This window comes from Cynoglossus semilaevis, chromosome 8 (genome assembly GCF_000523025.1).
Source record: "Cynoglossus semilaevis isolate Cse_v1.0 chromosome 8, Cse_v1.0, whole genome shotgun sequence".
Lineage (NCBI taxonomy): Eukaryota > Metazoa > Chordata > Actinopteri > Pleuronectiformes > Cynoglossidae > Cynoglossus > Cynoglossus semilaevis.
In genome coordinates, this window is record NC_024314.1 from 24,765,557 (window position 1) to 24,783,098 (window position 17,542).

The 17,542-nt window shown below is 40.5% G+C and overlaps 1 protein-coding gene across 5 annotated transcripts in view; it reads right to left on the reverse strand.

Moving 5' to 3' along the window:
• foxp2 (forkhead box P2) overlaps positions 1 to 17,542 on the reverse strand; it is a 107,380-nt gene that overhangs the window by 78,769 nt on the left and 11,069 nt on the right. For all 5 annotated transcript variants that reach the window (XM_025057162.1, XM_025057163.1, XM_025057164.1 and 2 more), the window contains 2 exons: positions 16,403 to 16,469; positions 15,665 to 15,736 (listed from right to left, as the gene is read on the reverse strand). The gene's annotated coding sequence lies outside the window, so the exon portion shown is untranslated. The remainder of the gene's footprint in view (positions 1 to 15,664; positions 15,737 to 16,402; positions 16,470 to 17,542) is intronic.

Genomic DNA, 17,542 nt, shown 5'->3' on the forward strand with positions numbered 1-17,542 from the left:
TGCACTAGCTCCGCGCCCCACGCTTTGAGAACCACTGGAGTACATGTCAAGAACTGGCCTTTATGTTTTCTACAAGTGTCTTGAGTGTGGTGCATTATGAGGAGTAAAACCTCACAATTTGGACCCAGCCCCAGTCTTTATACAGCAACGACGTCAATTATATATAAAAAAAATACAATATGAGAGACTTAAGCTGTTCAGTAAAAATAGTTTTCTCCTCCTTTGTGATTAGCAATGGTTGTTTTGCATTTTAGTTTAAACTGCCAGAGTAACTTTTCTATAAAAAAAAAAAACAGGGCCTTTAAAAAAAAGTTAGGTTCTTAAAAATGAAGTCACAGTTGAAACTCCCTGCTGGAGCGCATTACCATGTGACAGAGAAACCTGCCTCGGTCCCCTTCACACCAGAAGCCCCTGCTCTCCACTTCCATCCTGTGCCACCCCTCCAACACTTAATGTGTTTTCCAAATGAAAATAAACGGAGTCCAGCCAGTCTGAGGCAGCCATATTCTGGAATATGAGATCAAATAAAGGCTTCTGTGGAGGCTGAAAAGAGGAATGAAATGGCTTCTGAGGGGAGATGTACCAAGTAATAAAATTACTCTTTTATATCTTCCTAAACAGCAGATGTTCCCCTGGAGTGGGTGAGGACTACACTTTGGTCAAAGACAAGTAGGCAAGTGGCAATTTGTCCTCCAGGGGAGATTTCCTGATATACTTCTTGAGACCTGGCTCGCTGCAATTTTCTAGAAAACGAGAAAGTATTTCAGCAACAAGTTAAGCGGAACTTTGGAAGTTTCACTTTGATGATGTGCTGGCACACGCCGCCACTGAAAGGTATGTTCCATTTAAGTGGAACAGCAAGATGATTCATAAGTCTATTGCTTTTCAACGAGTTCAAAATAGGCGGAAATATTCAGATGAACAGTTGTATTTTACACTAACACATACAGTTGACTTGGAAATGACTATGATGTACCACAAACACTGTGAATCATTTTTGGGATGAAAAAACGTCAGTACTTTGAAATTGGTTTGGTATTGCACTTATACTAGCTCCATTCTGTTTGGCATTGGGGGAAAATTTATGACAAAAAGTATGAATCTGTCGACTTAAAAACCATGTAATTGATTTGTGCTTGGAAAAAGCACGGCCACAATAATATTCAGATGGACTTTTTTGCTAAAGCAGGACAATATTAGGGGATATTTGGAATTGCAGAGAACACATTATAAAATTATTATACAGCAGCTATTAAACCTTCAGTAAAAATGCGTAAGTACAAGGATTGAGCCACTTATCAAACATATTCACTACCTTTAAAAGCTGTCCGTGTTCAGTGCTCTGAGTGGTAAAAAAGCAATCTCTGATGACTCTGAAAATAGGACCAGACGTTCAATTTATCAAAACAGACACAGATGAGAGGGATTTTGGAAGATCAAGGTCTATGACTGTTCAAAAATCACAGCAAAAAAAAAGAAAAAAAAAAGACTGCATTTTGCAGAATTAAAATACAAAATAAGAAATTTAGTCATACCACTTTGTGCAGGACTTTGGGTCAAATTGATCAAAACTGAGGACATTTTAATGAAAAATCTGTATTGATCTACTTTTATCTTTTCATTGGTTTTCCTGTGGGTTTTTTTTTTAATGAGGCCAATTGAAGAGAAGGAGAAAACAAATTACATAAATTATCCGCAGATGCACACATGTCAGTTTGTTGTATCCAGCCGTGGTGTGTAATTATGTGGTTTACACTAGGTTGATGATGTTTGCACTGTGACTATGAATTAGTGTCTGGTGTGAGTAAAATATCCCACGATATTTTTAGTGACAACCTGCAAGACAGCTGTTTACAAACATACAAGCAGAGCACAGACTCGTTAAAGATCTTGTAAAAAACCAAGGGCCCCGAAAGTAGTGTGTGAAGCCTGCGTCTGCGGCTCAAGACACGTGTCGAGCCATCATCACGGATGACTCTTTGATTTACACAAATGCATCTTGCGCTTGCGGGCGTCACTGACGGCACTTGCAAACTTGGAAAACATGAAGTTTCTTTTTGTTTCTCTTTTTTTTTTCACCCCCTACTCATTTGCTATTGAAGAGGACAAGGAGACAATTGGCAGAGGGGTTGTTTCTGACAGCCTAAAAGTACCCATCAGCTGCCTGTGAGACATCGCCAGCCCTGAACCTTCCACCAAACAAACAGCAGGCTCCACTTCAAATACATAGCAGGACTATTAGGTAATCTCCTCCTTTGTTCACTCTCCCCGAGCCTTGGTGACTAACCCCAATCTCTCCCTGTTCAAACTTATAACCTTTAAGCTGACAACACCGCAATTAATGCTGCCCGGAGAGCTGCGAGAGAGAGAGAGAGGAACGCTGTGACAAATGATATTTGGAAGGGAGCGTGTGCTATCTTGTGTTTGCAGAGAACTTGCATGTATTTATTTCTTTTTTTTTTACCCTTAAAGTGAGGAAAACAGAGTGGTCGTGATGTGTAGCAGTGGGAAGACGAGGGGCGGCAGAACAAAGTCTCTTTGTTTTGTGGACAGGATAAATCTGAGGTTTCCTTTTTGGATATTCAATATCGTGCAAGGTAACAAATGCAGTTACAGTAGCCTGTCTGGCCTTTTTTTTTTTTTTTTCCTTCCTCTGAGGGGAGGGAGCGGAGGATTGCTGCATGTGTCTGCAAATTGTTGCATGCTTCTTAGTCAATTGCTGTGTGGCTTATGTGACTTCCCTTTAACAATGTCTGGGAAATCCATCAACTGTTGAAAGGAAAAAAAAAGAAACTATTTTTGCCAGATGTGGCACTGGGGAAAAAATAAAAAAAAAAAAAGAAGAAAGAATCAGATATTATGTAGAACACCAAAGGTCCAAGGAAGAAATAAAGTGAAAGAGATTTATTGTCATTGTGACATCACTGCACACAACTAAAGGTGACCTCTGCCTTTAACCCATCACCTTAGTCAGCAGGGGGCAGCTCAAGCTGAGCGCCCAGGGAGGCAGTGTTTGGGGACCGTGCCATGCTCAGTGCACATCAGTGGCACCTTGAGGCTGGTGGATTCGAACCTGTGACCTTCACAGGTTCTCCCAACATGTAATAGAGAAACATGTTTAGCAAAAAATGTATTTAAAAAAAAAAAGCTATACACTAAAATGGTGACTTGACATAACTTTCAGACTCTGCTTGTTATTTTAGGTTATTTCTCCTGGTTGAGTCATGTCAAATGTTTAAGTGCTTTTACGTCTCCCCCCCAAAATACAGCTACACTGTTTACTTTACGAGTTGCCAGGGAGAATGAAAGACAAATGTTTCATTAGCAGGTGACTTTTTCCCTTCTCTTTTACAGTAGTTCCGCTCCCCGACACACATACGTGCACTGTTGCATACGCTGAGCGTAATTATAAATGCAAGGCTTGCTATAGGGAGCTGAACTTTTCACACCTTTCAAAGCCACAAAATTGGATGGTTTTGTGGTTGTGCAGCTGCCGCTCCACGCTAATGCAAGGCGGTGTCATATGAAAAATATTCCTTTCCCCAAACCACAGGGCTGGTCATTAATGAAACACAGGCTGCGCAGTGAGGTCATACAGAGTCTAGATTTCAGCAGCCACACTTAAAAACCGCTCAGAGAGAATAGAGAAACATGAACACAAATCAGATTCCAGCTCCAAGGACGGGGAAAATAAATAAATAGAGAAAGGCACTGGCCCCTCTCACATTTTCCCCAGTGCTCTGCAAACAACCGTCAACTGCAGCTCAGAAACAGCTCACAATGAGAGCAGACTAAACAATCTTGTCCTGGCCAAGAAAAATGCTAAGCAACTCTGCACACAGGATGTTTCACCCTAATTGCCAACTATCAAATCTCACAATGGAATCTATCCATCTGGCCGAATCTATGCAGCAAACTTGGCTACATTTTGCTTTTAAAAGTGTCAACTTTTGTGATGAGAAGAAAGCGGAGGGGGAAAAAAAAAAGAGATGGAGAAACACATTTGTCAAGGACTTCGTGTCTATCTTGGATTAGACAGGGTTTAGTGGGCTCACTTGGAACTAGACCTAACGTGTGCTACAGGACCAGAGAAGCGTATTAAACATAAACTGCTGGAGGTTGCTTTGAAAGAGTGATTAAAATCCTTAGCGTTAGGATAAACAGACTAAATAGGTCCCTCAAGACAAGTGGTTCTGGGATGGACAAAAAGAAAAAGCTCAAACCAACCCGCTGTGCCTTGGACTTGGCTGTGTCGGCCTAACGGGGACCCTGGGACTGGTGTAGGAAACGGCGCTGCCAGGAGGGACCGGGCTCCAAACAGGAAGCTAATGGGACAGTCTCCGCCATCGACCATGTGGCATTGTATTTTCCTGCCATTTAAAAGCCCTGCATGCTTGCTGAGACCCCGTGACTTCAAACAGCCAAAATAGCAGCACATTCATGAAACAGAACAGAACTACTGGGAATTAAAGAAGGCAGGGGAAAAGAAACACACACACACACACACACACAAGGTAGGCTTCGACAGCAGATGGTAAAATTAACATTTCAACAGTTCTTTCCTTTCATGTAGGTCTCGGCACAACTACTTTTTTTTTTTTTCGGAGGAAAAGTAAGAGGGGCTCGGGTTTTAGGGATGATACAGTGGTGTGGAAGGCATCTGGAAAAGGGGTGGAGGAGTGCTGCCTTATTGTTCCTGATGGTCCACATCAATGAAAAATTAAATAGGTCTGTTTTCCTGGTTTTCCCTCTCTGGAGTGCCTTAAGCTGTGTTATGGAAACATCACCCCAGTAATTTATACACTAAAGAACACCTGGTGATGAAAGAAAAATAAACCCCTTCTCCATCTCTTTTCTGCTTTCAAAACCCCAACACGCTGACTTTGTGGTCTCCTTCACATTTTTCTAAAAAACATGTTAACCACAAATTCATTTGGAATGTTCTACAAGAAGTGCGAGGCATCCGTTGGCAACGCACTTGTCGGATTTTACTTAAAATACTTTAAATGCGGTCCAGAATGTGCTGTGGAGGCAGTGCGGAAGACGTCTTCGATAAAGACCTAAACAATGGACGGCCTCTCTGATTTCCAAAGCTGTCCACCGGAGCGTCTCAGTGGTGCCCATTAATTTGGACACAGTTCTGGCTAAATTACATGTGTTCCACCTCTGTGACATTTTAAATGCAATTAAAAGCTGGTTATGGAAGTGTGCACGGACTTCCCTGTGATGAAGGCAAATCACTGACGTGATTAACATGCAAACGAGCTCACGCTGGCAGACTAGATTGGGGTTTGAAAACCTCAATTACTTTTGTGTGATTATCTATTTACCAGTACACAGATTTCCATTTCTCATCTCCAGCCGCGTTCCCCACGCACGAGCCTCAATTATACGCGGCACACCTTTATTTATGGCCCTCATGAATCCAAAATACACGCTTGCAGTTATTTTTCCCTGTGATGTATCGTCGTCTTTTTACAGGCAGCTTCTAAAAGGTGTACTTTGAGAGCACTAAATATGATCTTGACCCACAGAAAAACATCAATCCCACCCAGGTTTTTGCTCAGTTATACCCCCGCTTCCTATGGAGCAACGGACAAAGGGCAGGAAAGCGTCTGAAGCGAATACATGTTAAGCTTTTTTTTTTGTGAATGTTAAAATTGTATATATATGTTTAAAAACAAGTAAGATGCAAGAGTGGATGAGGAGATGTGGCAAGAGTTTATTTTTCCTTTTTCAGTGAGGGGGGCTTGTAAAGGTATTAAGGTGTAGTTCACAGGAGGTGTGAAAATCAAAGGCAGAAACACTCCAGGCTTCATAGTACGTAACATCTTTTTGATGCGATTACGTGAGCAAAGCCTGGCAGCACAGGAGGAATGTAATTCAATCAATTTAAACAGGTGAATAGATGGATAGGTATATACGCTGTAGTTTTTTTCTAATTCAAATTAACTTTAAAATATGCAGTACATGCTGCATGAAGACGAGATTCAAAGATACCTCAAAGGAAAGACACACCAAGTGAAAAATTAAAGTCTATAACACGCAGGAAACGCAACACTGTACGGTCCATTTTTATATCTGCTTGCTTTTTACAACAATTCCATCTGAGTCATAATATTTTTAAGTGGTAGAGTGCATGGTTTATTATTTGGCAGTGTTCCTGTCTGTCTGTTTCTAGGTACCCAGGGACATGTGAGCGAAGAGGAAGAATCGTACAGTTTCTGTGGCAAAGCCTGGCTTTTTTTATTGTGCCCAGCATACATAAAACATGCCCTGTTGCTTCAGCTGGAGCAAGAAGGAAAACAGTGCCATCAAGTGAGAATTCTGAGGATTCCTCGGCAGATAGATCCATCACCAAATCTTGGTGGTACGTGGAAAAAGGATCTACTCAGAGGAAGCCACAATTGGGGGAAGCAGCCAGGCAAATTAATTTAAATTTTAATATTATCTTTATTTTTTTACCATAATGGAAAAAAAAATGTTGAAAAAGACGAGCAGTTTGATAGGAATTACAGGCTTTTAAAATAAAGAGAAACTTCAGTGAGGTAATAGCTGGGAATGTGTTGACGTGGCATGGCCTATCGACAAAAAGGGGGCGCTGCAGGAAAGGTTTGGAAACCACTGGTCAAGTGAAGCTCCAGTGTGCTTTAACATCTTTGCTCAAAGGACACATGATGGAACACTATTACTTTTTGTCCTGTTTCGGTGCTTAGCAACGCTACAATGCTTGACTGAACTCTGACCCCGTGGAGACGTTATGGACTGACGTTTCTGTTATTGGCCATCGTCATGTTTCACATAAAAATGCATCCTTAACAACTGTTTCTTGTCATTGGTTGATCATATTCCTCACCAAATGAACATAAATGAATAAAATCTCTAAAGGTGTACATATGTACTGATGCTGGTGTGAAACTAAAGGGTAGAGAGAATAAAAATTTTTTTTTTTTCTTATGTTTAGTAACTTTACATTTACAGCTATATTAATGTTTTATCACTGGCTAGCATAGCGTCACCTGTTGGTGGCCCAGTTGACCAGTGAACCAAATATGTCTGTTCTTAATTTATTGTTTTTAGTTTGAACAAGTGCAGTGCCCCATTGTTCGGAGGTCATAAACACATTCTTCATATTCCTACTTCCTGATCTGCACGAGGAGTGACAACATTGTACATCTGACACAAATACACCTCCCACTAACAGATAAGAAGATTAAACAAGAAGAAGAAGGTGGAGTGATGCTGGCTTTGACTTTATAATCCTGTTGGCATGTACCTCAGGAACAAAAGGAATCATTATTACTATTAAAACTCAGTTGCCAGGACTTGGCTTCAGCAGCAGCTTCTGCCTGAGGAGACTTAAAAAGAAAACAGGAAACTGAGGAATAAGTGAATAAATCAAAAGCAAAAAGCAAAAAGTGTTTGGAGGATAGAAGCATGAGCCAGAAAGAATAAAACAGAGAAACAAAAAGAGAGGGATAGTGGGAAACAGTGGATAATGGACAATTAACTCAGACTAGCGGTGCTTGTTGCAGTGAATAGCAGCTTGTGGTGCGGCAAGTCCCTGATCACCACTCAGCCATAGTCACACTGGGAATACGGGCAATATCAAGCTGCAGGCTTTTAGGGCCTCAGAGATGTATAAACTGCATTAGCAATCTACACAATACCTTCAAATAACGCTTGATGCCAACAAAGTGTCCCAAAGAGGACATGCAAGCGCTCAGCCAATAGGACGTCTGTTGTGCCGTAACCTTGTCTATTGTTTCATGTCCTTTCGCCATCAAAAAGGAGCTGTAAATCCATTAAAACTGTGACTTATTTTCTCTACGCAGACGTGGAAATTTGCATAATTGAACCTATATAAAAGCTAATTGCATAAATAAATGAGTGAACGTCACTACGGCGCATCACAGGAACAATGTATTGTGTTCATATCAGTGGTCTCAGAAGTGTTTTAACTGCCCAGCCGGCCCCCCGCACCCGCTTCAAGCTCCATCTAAATCTATTGATCTGTGAAACACATGCACCCAGGGGAGGCAATTCACTTAATATCATACATCTAATGATGAGATGAATAACGATTATACCATTTGGTAATTAAACGTCTTACAAACCATTTAACTGACTGTGCGTCAGGAGGGGTCGCCGCAGGTCGTAGCGATTGTTTTTCATTTCTCGCTCTGCACGAAAGTGTGAGGTGTGGATGGAGAGAGATGGGGATGGGGGGGCGCAGGAAAACAGTGCTCGCCACAATAATGAAAACACAGTAATGCCTGTTAGCAGCTACGGCACTAATACCTAATGCTGTCAGGACTTGACAGGAAAACTATTTAGAGGATAAAAATAAAGCTTTTATCTGTTGGATGTGTTCATGCGTACAGAATAAGTACACACAGAGCGGATTCCAGTCATCTGACATCACCTTACATTATAAAGACTCTCTTACAGTAAAAACGCAGAAAAATAAATACACGGGTAATTTGAAGGGATCGATGGCAAACACAGGCATTTCAAGTCTTCAAGGGAATGTGTCTAAAACACACAAAAGGTATGTGGAACACAAGCTCCGAGAGCCACTTCACTGTCAACATCCACAACCTAATCCCTACTTAAGTACGATAATTACCCTACTGCCGTGTATCGCGGATGGGCATTTGCATGGCTTATTTTATTACCTGTCATATACAAGAGGAAGTGGAAAAGTTCTCAAAGGTTTGAGGGAACAAGTGCAACACACAAACCAACGTCCAGTCACAATGTGGAACAAGGGCCTCCTTTTTCTGTTCCCTCTGCAGGTAGACAATACCTTTCTTTGGCCGCCTGAGCTCCTACATTCACGTGGCGTTCACGGACAGAGGAATGTGTGTCAGGTTCCTGGATCCTTATTTAAAGATAGCTGGTAAACATTGTCATTTTAACACAGAAGCTGGATTAAAACCTGCCATGGCCCATTGAGGGGGGAAAAGTACAGAGAAAGAGATCAGGAACAATGGCCATTTGCCAGGACGGTATCACGAGGGTCCAATGTCTGCCGTGATGGAAACGTGGGAGATTATGACCCGTTCCATCATTTCCATAATGTAAAACTCTTTCTCCCCCCCCACCTGCGACTATTCACTAAATAAATGAGGAAACTATCACCCACACAGAACTGTTGCACAAAAGGCAGAAGGAGGAGAAAGTGAGTTCTGAATGACCCCTGTGCCTTTGACAATACAGGCGCCGTCCCGACACATTTGGAGTCAGCGGAGTGAGTAAGACCTGGTAGAGTACTTATCACCAGGCACAAAGCAAATGTATTACCATGTCATCTATACTATTTTATGGCACAGAATGGAGGCCCAGAGAATACAAGAGGTTTTTTTTTTTTTTACCAGGTGTGAAATATGAATGAGTGGCTCTTTGAATGTGTCTTTCTGTTTCTTTGAGAGAACAATAAACCAAGGAATGTCACCTTGTATTTTTATCCAACCTGCTAATTGGCCCATGTTAAATGTCTTTACTTTAAATGACAATGGAAACCTCTATTAGAATACAGTACAATTCCAAACATTCCACTATCAGAATACAGTACAATTCCAAACATTCCAAAGAACTAAACCTATACTAAACCTAAACCTGAACTAGAACTAAACCTGAACTAAACCTACTCTTGATCTCGTTTTTTTTTTCATCGAAGCACCTCAAGTCTAAAAAAAACATCTCAACACCCAGCATGCTTTGCAGGATCTTTAACTTCAGGTGACAGGTTAACTGACACATTTGTAGAGTTAAGATTTGGTAAAATTAGAACGATCAAACAATAATTAATATGATTAATTCACTGTCACTCTCCACCAGATGTTTGTTTTTTGGTTTGGTTTGTTTTGGTTTTTTTTGGTTTGTTTGTTTTTACCTGGTATTTTCCCCTCCAGTGGTTCGATCTTTTACTAAATAAACAATTACACCCAACCATTACCAACAGTACGGAGAAAAATAAGGTCAACAGAAGCAGAAGACACGCCAGAAAACAATGGTAGTTATCAGGATGTGGGGTAACTTTGTGTAATTCTAGTTTTCTAATTGTTTTTTTATTATTATTTGCTGTTCTTATGTGGAAATAGTTTTACTCTTTTTGTTTAAGTAAAACTAAGGAAACTTTGTAGGGCAAAAATTAAAAAAAAACTTTTGGTTTTATACAGATTTTACATACTTGCCTTGAAGCTCCTAAACTCAAATTATACTATCGTATCTCAGCTCACACTTACGCAGTACTTGCACTTATCAGCCCTTCACTCACTTAGATTTATGTCTGTTGATACAAGTGTGTGTGTGTGTGTGTACCTGAGAGAGCCTGTGTGCAAGTGTGCCTCTTCTGTCCAATCACTATAGTCTATTCTACAGATTTCTCACACTAACCTAGTTTATTTACTTCATCTACAATATAATGCTTCAGTGAGCATTAGCAACTTCGAGACACAAGTTTCAATCGGTTTTCTAGCCACGGCGGCTGCATGCTCGTGAGCGTGCTCAGCCAGGTGCAGAAAAGAGATGAACACTGCTGCCCAAGGAGACGGAGCGCAGTTTTAAACCAGTGAGCAGTGAAGCCCAAAAAAAAAATAATAATACAAACTAAAAATAGACAGCAGTGTTAGAGAAAAGCTAAACAAAAGAAGACGAGGGGAGAAAAAAAAGGAGACGAATGAATATGATGGGAGAATAATTACTTTAAAAAACAGAAGATAATAGCTGAATCAAAATGTTTTAGAATTGAGGGAGAAGAAGCGAGAAGGACAGACAAATAGATTGACGGACGAAGACAAAAACATGGTAAAAAAGAAGGGAAGAGAAAAGTAAAGGGAGCGAAGCGAGGTGTTTTCCCTGGGCAGCGCGAAGGAAGTCTTGTCCAATAAACACAGGTGAGCAGCTCGACAGGCCAGGACCACCAGGATAACTGACAGCTGAGAGCGCTCACTGACCTCCAGCTTTATGTTACATGACATGAGGAGAGACACTCAACTGACAAAGAGAAACTGCCCGCGCCTCCCACAGTGTGTAAGGAAACACACACACACACACACACTAACACACCTACGCACACCGGCTAAAGCAGCATCCATGCTTTGTGGTCACAAAGTTGCAATAACCAAAATATCCACTCACACACACACACACACACACACACCAAAATATCCACTCGCGCACACACACACACACACACACACACGGAGGCAGACAGGAGGAGACACTTCCCTTCACAGGTGAGCAGGAGAAGGAAACACCCGGGTGCTTCGGTTACGTGGAGAGGGGAGAGAGTGAGAAGTTGTGGGGGGGTAGAATGTGTGCTGTGTGGCGACTGAATCTTTTCCACATGACGGGCCTCGGGCTGTTTTTGTCAACTGCACTCTTGAGCAGCGAGGAGTCAGGTAGTGTGACCACATGATTGCCCAAGAGGCACAGTGGTGAGAGAGGCAGAAATGTGGGGAGAGAGAGAGAGAGAAAGGAGCAGGGAGGGAGTGCGGGGAAGGGAGAAGGGCCGGTGGTCGGCAGCAGGACTGATGCAGCACGCATGATGAGGTGTAATCACAAACCCCATTCAGAGTGCAGTGGAGTTTGTCAACATACACACATTCACATTCCACTGTCTGTCAGCTCCATGACCCAAATCGAGCGTGCTATGCGAGAGTGTGTGTGCTTTTCCACACACACACACACACACACACACACACACTGATGCTTTCTGCCCACTCTGCCTCCAACCAGGTAGTAACAGTTGCACTGTGGAGAGTTGTGGTTTGTGATGAGAAAGTGAAATGCCGAGCTCTTGTAGGTTTTCGCTGCCCCCTGTATCCCTTTTCAAGCTGCGATCAAATGATCATTATGAACAAAGGACTTGGCTCGTTGCCTCTGGAGTGAAAGCTTTTTCAGAGGCTGCGACCGTGTGGTTTGATTCAAAACTTTTACTTGTAAAAGGGGGGGAAAAAAAGAAAGACTGTGTTGCAGCATTGAGGACACCATTTGATTTGGAGTCTGACCTAAAAAAAAATAGGGGTAAAATATCTTTATTTTGAAAATATCCAAATTCATTCAAGGAAAAACAATAATTTTGCATGCAGGAATTTGCTAGGAAAAAAAATCAAAGCAAATAAATTAGATATTTTTTATCCTTTAAAAGTTCCAGGTTGTGGGGTGGAAAATTTGGCTGTGATGAATGCAAAGCAACACAGCAAGCTGCTGTTAAAAAAAATTGAAATAAAAAATTGGTATGGGAGGGGCGGGATCAGCTCACAGCCACTTAGAGCAAAACCTTAAAAGAAACATTTTTGATTATATTTATATATATATATATATATATATATATAAAATTTTTATTTTTTTAAGGTGAAAATGAAGCTAAAATGTTGCGGAATTTCTGGTTAATACATTTGGCCAAGTCATTTATCCAGTGCTCAGCAAGGTTAGCGTTACCTTGGTCCTTCCAACTGGGAAACCGCATCTATGGTTACTAACACTTGCAATCATACTATAACATCATTAGTGTTACGTAGTACCCTAAATACATAAAGCCAATTAACAATCTAAAATATTCATCATGTGGAATAATTAATAACTGATACAAAAAAAAAAAAAAAGGTACCGACACACGTGAGAGACTGAAAAGGTTGCCCTTCAGCAAACAGGATGTGACAAATGTAACACCTGAGGAATTAGGTTCAGGTTTGTAATGACCTCCATATTAGTTCACACACATTCACACCTACGTGAATATTGGTCTAAAACACAAGTTCCAACTGTTTAGGCCAAGAGAGAAGAATGAACAACAAGGCAGCGCTGATTCATTGGACACGATCACCTGCAAATGAAGCCTTCCATAATTCTTCCCACCTGGAATAAAAAGTTCAAACTAGTGTCAGGCAGCTCTGATGTCATGCCTGCCTGGGGTTGAGTTTCACAATAATCTCAAGCTCTTGGAAAGATGCCATCAGGTCCAGCCTTAGCACCCAAGATTTCGTCAATTAACTCGCAGGGGAGAAAAAAATAACACACGAAACACTAGATTCTTGCTCAGTTTTTTGGGGGGGAAATTAAACTTGTGTTTGCAATCAGACATATACAGGCTCTCAGTTTTCTCTAATACTGAATGTACACAGAGGGAAATACTGGAGGGGCCCAAAGGTATGCAGAGGTCGCCTCTGCCTAACACAAAGAGAATGTTTTCAGAACTTTCATAAACAAAGGCATGGAATTTAAAAAAATATATATGTAGCAGGGGACGAAAACAATAAAAAGACTCAATATCATCACGGCCATTGTCTATTTTTGGTCCTCATCTATTCAATTTAGCTCGCATCTGTCGCCCTTTATGCTCATCAGAGTTAAACACCTGACAAATGCTACAGATAAGGTGATACTAACAAAGATCTGTCACCTGTCTCATAGTTCACTTCTTAAATCAGCAACAAAAGACGATGAAAAACAACAATATATGACTTCTCAGAGTCTAGTAAAAAAGGAAAGAGTCCCTAATAGGACAAATCAGCAAAGGTATGTCATTTGTCCCTTCTTTCATGTTTTAGTTCACATCAGACACTTGGTATATGTGAATAACAATAGACACGAAGAATAATACAACTTCTTTTATCAAAGTTAATTCTGTCTTAAAGTTTCAAGTTTGACGGTAGTGTTTCCAAACTGAATTCTTCATAGTCAGAACACATTCAGCTTAAGGTGGTCAGATGTCAAACTGCAGGATGTATCAATTTATTCCGTCTCACAATGACCTAGACAATTGGCCTCAACAGTCGCAAGTCTGGAAGTATTTAAAAAAAAAAGTTGGCACAGGAGAAGAAGTCGAAGACAGTAATATGGAGATTTTGGAATTCAGGACACTTGGTGTCTGTTTTTGAAGAAATTCACCAAGTGATTCCCAAATGAACCCACTACAGAATCCACTTTTTTTTTTTTTTTTTTATGAAGGACCGATTCGGTCACAAACCGTTAACAGAGAAACAATTAGTACTCTTCAATTTACTTAGTTGTAAGAAAACCTTGGAACAACAATGTTGCATGTCTGATCTGTATTATTGGTAAATTCACAATAAACAAACATAGGAAAACTGCCACCACCACCTAACATACAGTAGGGGAGTTCAGCTACACAAATCCATCCAGTTAATCTTATCTTCTGCTTGAACACAGAGACATGGAGAGTGGTTCAAATTTAACAGGCCAACTGAGTTATAGCTCGGGTAACTATTGGAGGCTAAATTGAACCTCATTAAACTCAAATTTTAAACTTTCAAGTTTTAAAACTTCCAACTTCTCTCACTCTTGCCTAACAGGCAAGACAAAACAGTGGACCATAGAAAAGGGTGGATGAAGAACGACAGCAGATCCCTGGGACTGGGAGCAAAAGGAAGGAGAGGAGGGAGAGGAGGAAAAGTAAACCTTTGATGAGTAAGACTTTTTTGTTAAGCAAGGGGGCTTAACTTTAAAATATTCTGGGTGGCAGTGAATGGGGGATTGACCAATGGCCCTGAACTCAGCCACACACTGGGGCACGGGGGTTAATGGTGGATAAAGATTAGAGGAGGAAAAAAAAAAGAAGAGGGTTCCTTTGCCTGATCCCAATCCACCCCCACATCCCCATCCAGCAGTTTTCACCTCTTCCACCAATCCCAAATCAGCAAGACAATGGAAGCTACCAATGGGGAACGATTCCAAGTCCCTTTGATTTCTACATCCACCTCAGGAGTGCTCTGAGTGCCCAGAGTAAAGACCCGTTGAGTTTCCCCCTGTTTGCCCACTCACAGGAGCAATCCTTAGGAGGCTCAGAGAAACCATTAAGGATTGGAAATGAAATGACAAAAAGTCTCTGATAAATGAAAAAAATTAAATTAAATTGTAAATGTAAGCGAAGGACAGTTTAGTCTCTGAAGTAGCCAAATACATTTATTTTTTTTATTGGTTTAATTTCTACATAAAAAAGTACATCTTAAGGTATTGAGGAGATTTTCTGAAGAGATAAATAATGAAGGCCAGAAAATATGTTAAAAAAAAACATCTTTGAGAAAAGAAATAGTTTTGCAAATTAAAAATCAGTTTTAGTTGAAAGAGCGTTTCTTGACCATATTGTCCCTGGAACAAAGTGTTGAGGTGATGTGAATGTGTGCAGCTGAGATGCATAGCTCTTTGTGACAGAAATAATCGATAGAAAGGCCACACTGGTCATGTTGGTCATATAATTGGTCACTCTCATTATGTCCTCACACACGATGACTGGGCTGACCTGGCGGCTAGCACCATCCTGTTGCACTGGGTTTTTCAAAACAGTAAGATGAGTCTGAAGAACTCCAACTAGTCAGCCATTACACAGAGTATAATTTAATATTATTAACACTTTTCTTACCTGAAATCTGCCATTTTACAGGGTATTTGTGATTTAATTGGAATCTTTAATTTTATTGGCTTCACTGTAGTTTTCCTTTACTTTCACATTCAGTTTAAAACCTTCCAGCTCTGGTCACTGTAGTAAACGGTTTATGTTTTTACTACCCTGGACTGTGAAGCAAAACTTCACCAACCATTAAACCCGACATAGCCTTATACAGTGGCTAAAATATTCTGGAAGAAGAAGATGACAACAAGCATGCAAGGACAATGAAAAATATTTTGGACTTACCACTTTGGACTTTACAGTGTGTATCGTCTGTTTTTTTCTACGGCTTCAGAATGTACATGTGCATATTTCATCCTGAAAAAGGACAAATTGAAAAGGTTAGGCTCGAGCTAAAAGTAAAAGTGCAACAATGAACAAATCCTGACACTCTAGATTCTTTAAGACCAACGATACTGCACAGCTGTAGATAAAGGAGCCATTAATATTGGTTTGGAGCTAAAATAAGCCCCTATCTATATAACCGGGTCACGCTCTGCAACAAATCTCAATCAAGACATCAACAAAATAAATAAAAAGCCTGTTATCCAAGCTTGCCCACATTTGTCGGCCATAATGCATATCATAACTTCTGAGCTGGGGTAGATTGAAAATCCTTGGGGTGTGAAAACCAAACAGGCACAACTGAAAGGTTGCCCAGTGAAGAGGGAATTCTATCAAGGTGGACAAGATGAAGATTTGTTATGTCACTTGTTTCTTGTCCATTTCACTGTTCCCTTCAATCACCCAAACACTGTGGGGCTAACAATACTATAATAACACAACCAAAAATACAGTTGGTGTCTTGGACCAAAAACTATATCAGTTCATCATTTTAAGACAGTTATTGTTTTTTTATATATATATAGCTGCAGCACTGTAAATGACTGAGCAGGGATTTTAATCCTGATCCTGACTCTGATCATTTTCAAGGTTAAAGTTACTCTGACAGACAGACACGAAGGAACCTTGTTCAGAACTTACCCTAAGGGAGATAATTAGCAGTTGTGGTCCGTCACAGGAATGGATGGAGTCCAGCGATGTCAGCTTTCTGAGATAAGACAAAACAGTAAGTATACCATTACCAGGACTATTTCATGACCTGCAGATTGTTTTTTTTTTTGCCATGTTTCTCAGACACGTCCGTTGCCGGTAAAGACATGTGTGGGCTCGACTCTGCCTTGCAAAACTACTTTCTGTATAGCTCGTAGGTAAAAGCAATAAACTTTAAAACAACAAAGAGCACCTGGATTTTGTGTGAAGTTGTGTGTGTGTGTGTGCATTTGTGCATGCACAAACAGGCAATGTACAGTAAAGTTCAAGTCATAGTACCCTCCCCAACACCCCCACATACAGTACACGTATTACTCAAGTTGAAAAGGTGCAGTGCCTGGAAGGCTGAAGCTATCAACGCAAAGTAAATCACACTGTTAACCTGACACAACTGATTTCACATGTACTTCCACTCAGCCGCTGACATCCAAGTACGTACTATAGTATGGCATCCACATAAATCCAAACATCATTAGTACTGATGATTTTATCAAAGCAAATAATAAAAATAAAGGATGAGCCACAAAGATATGCGGTGAAAGTTCATTTTTCTTTCAACTTTGGCAGGAAGGAGTTCAAAATAGCCCCGATGTTCTTTCACAACTGTTTTTTTTACCCCTCCTCTTTATGCACCCAGAATCCCAATCAACCCTACAGGCAACCAGTGACTGCTGATTCCTGAGGAATGTGCTCTCTGAACTGTACGGAGAAAAAAAAAAACAATCCACTCAATGGGAACTGCTGAAAACAAAACATGCCAATTGCTATAATTGTCAGTTTTTTGGTATTTTGGAGAACGTTACACATGCTGTGCCACATTTACTTGACTGTGGTAAGAAGATTTAGGGTAGCAGATAGGTTGCCAACTAATGAAATGGAAAGCACGTACAAACCCTGTTTTCAACATGTCAGTGCTGCTTATTTAAAAAAATAAAAAATACAAATGATTAAATGAATGATTTTATGTTATTTTAATAGGTAATCTAACCTTTTTAGACATTGTTAAAATCTTGGTGTAAAATGTTTAACCTTCTAAACAGTTCGGGACTGTTGCATTGTTCTTCTCAAGAA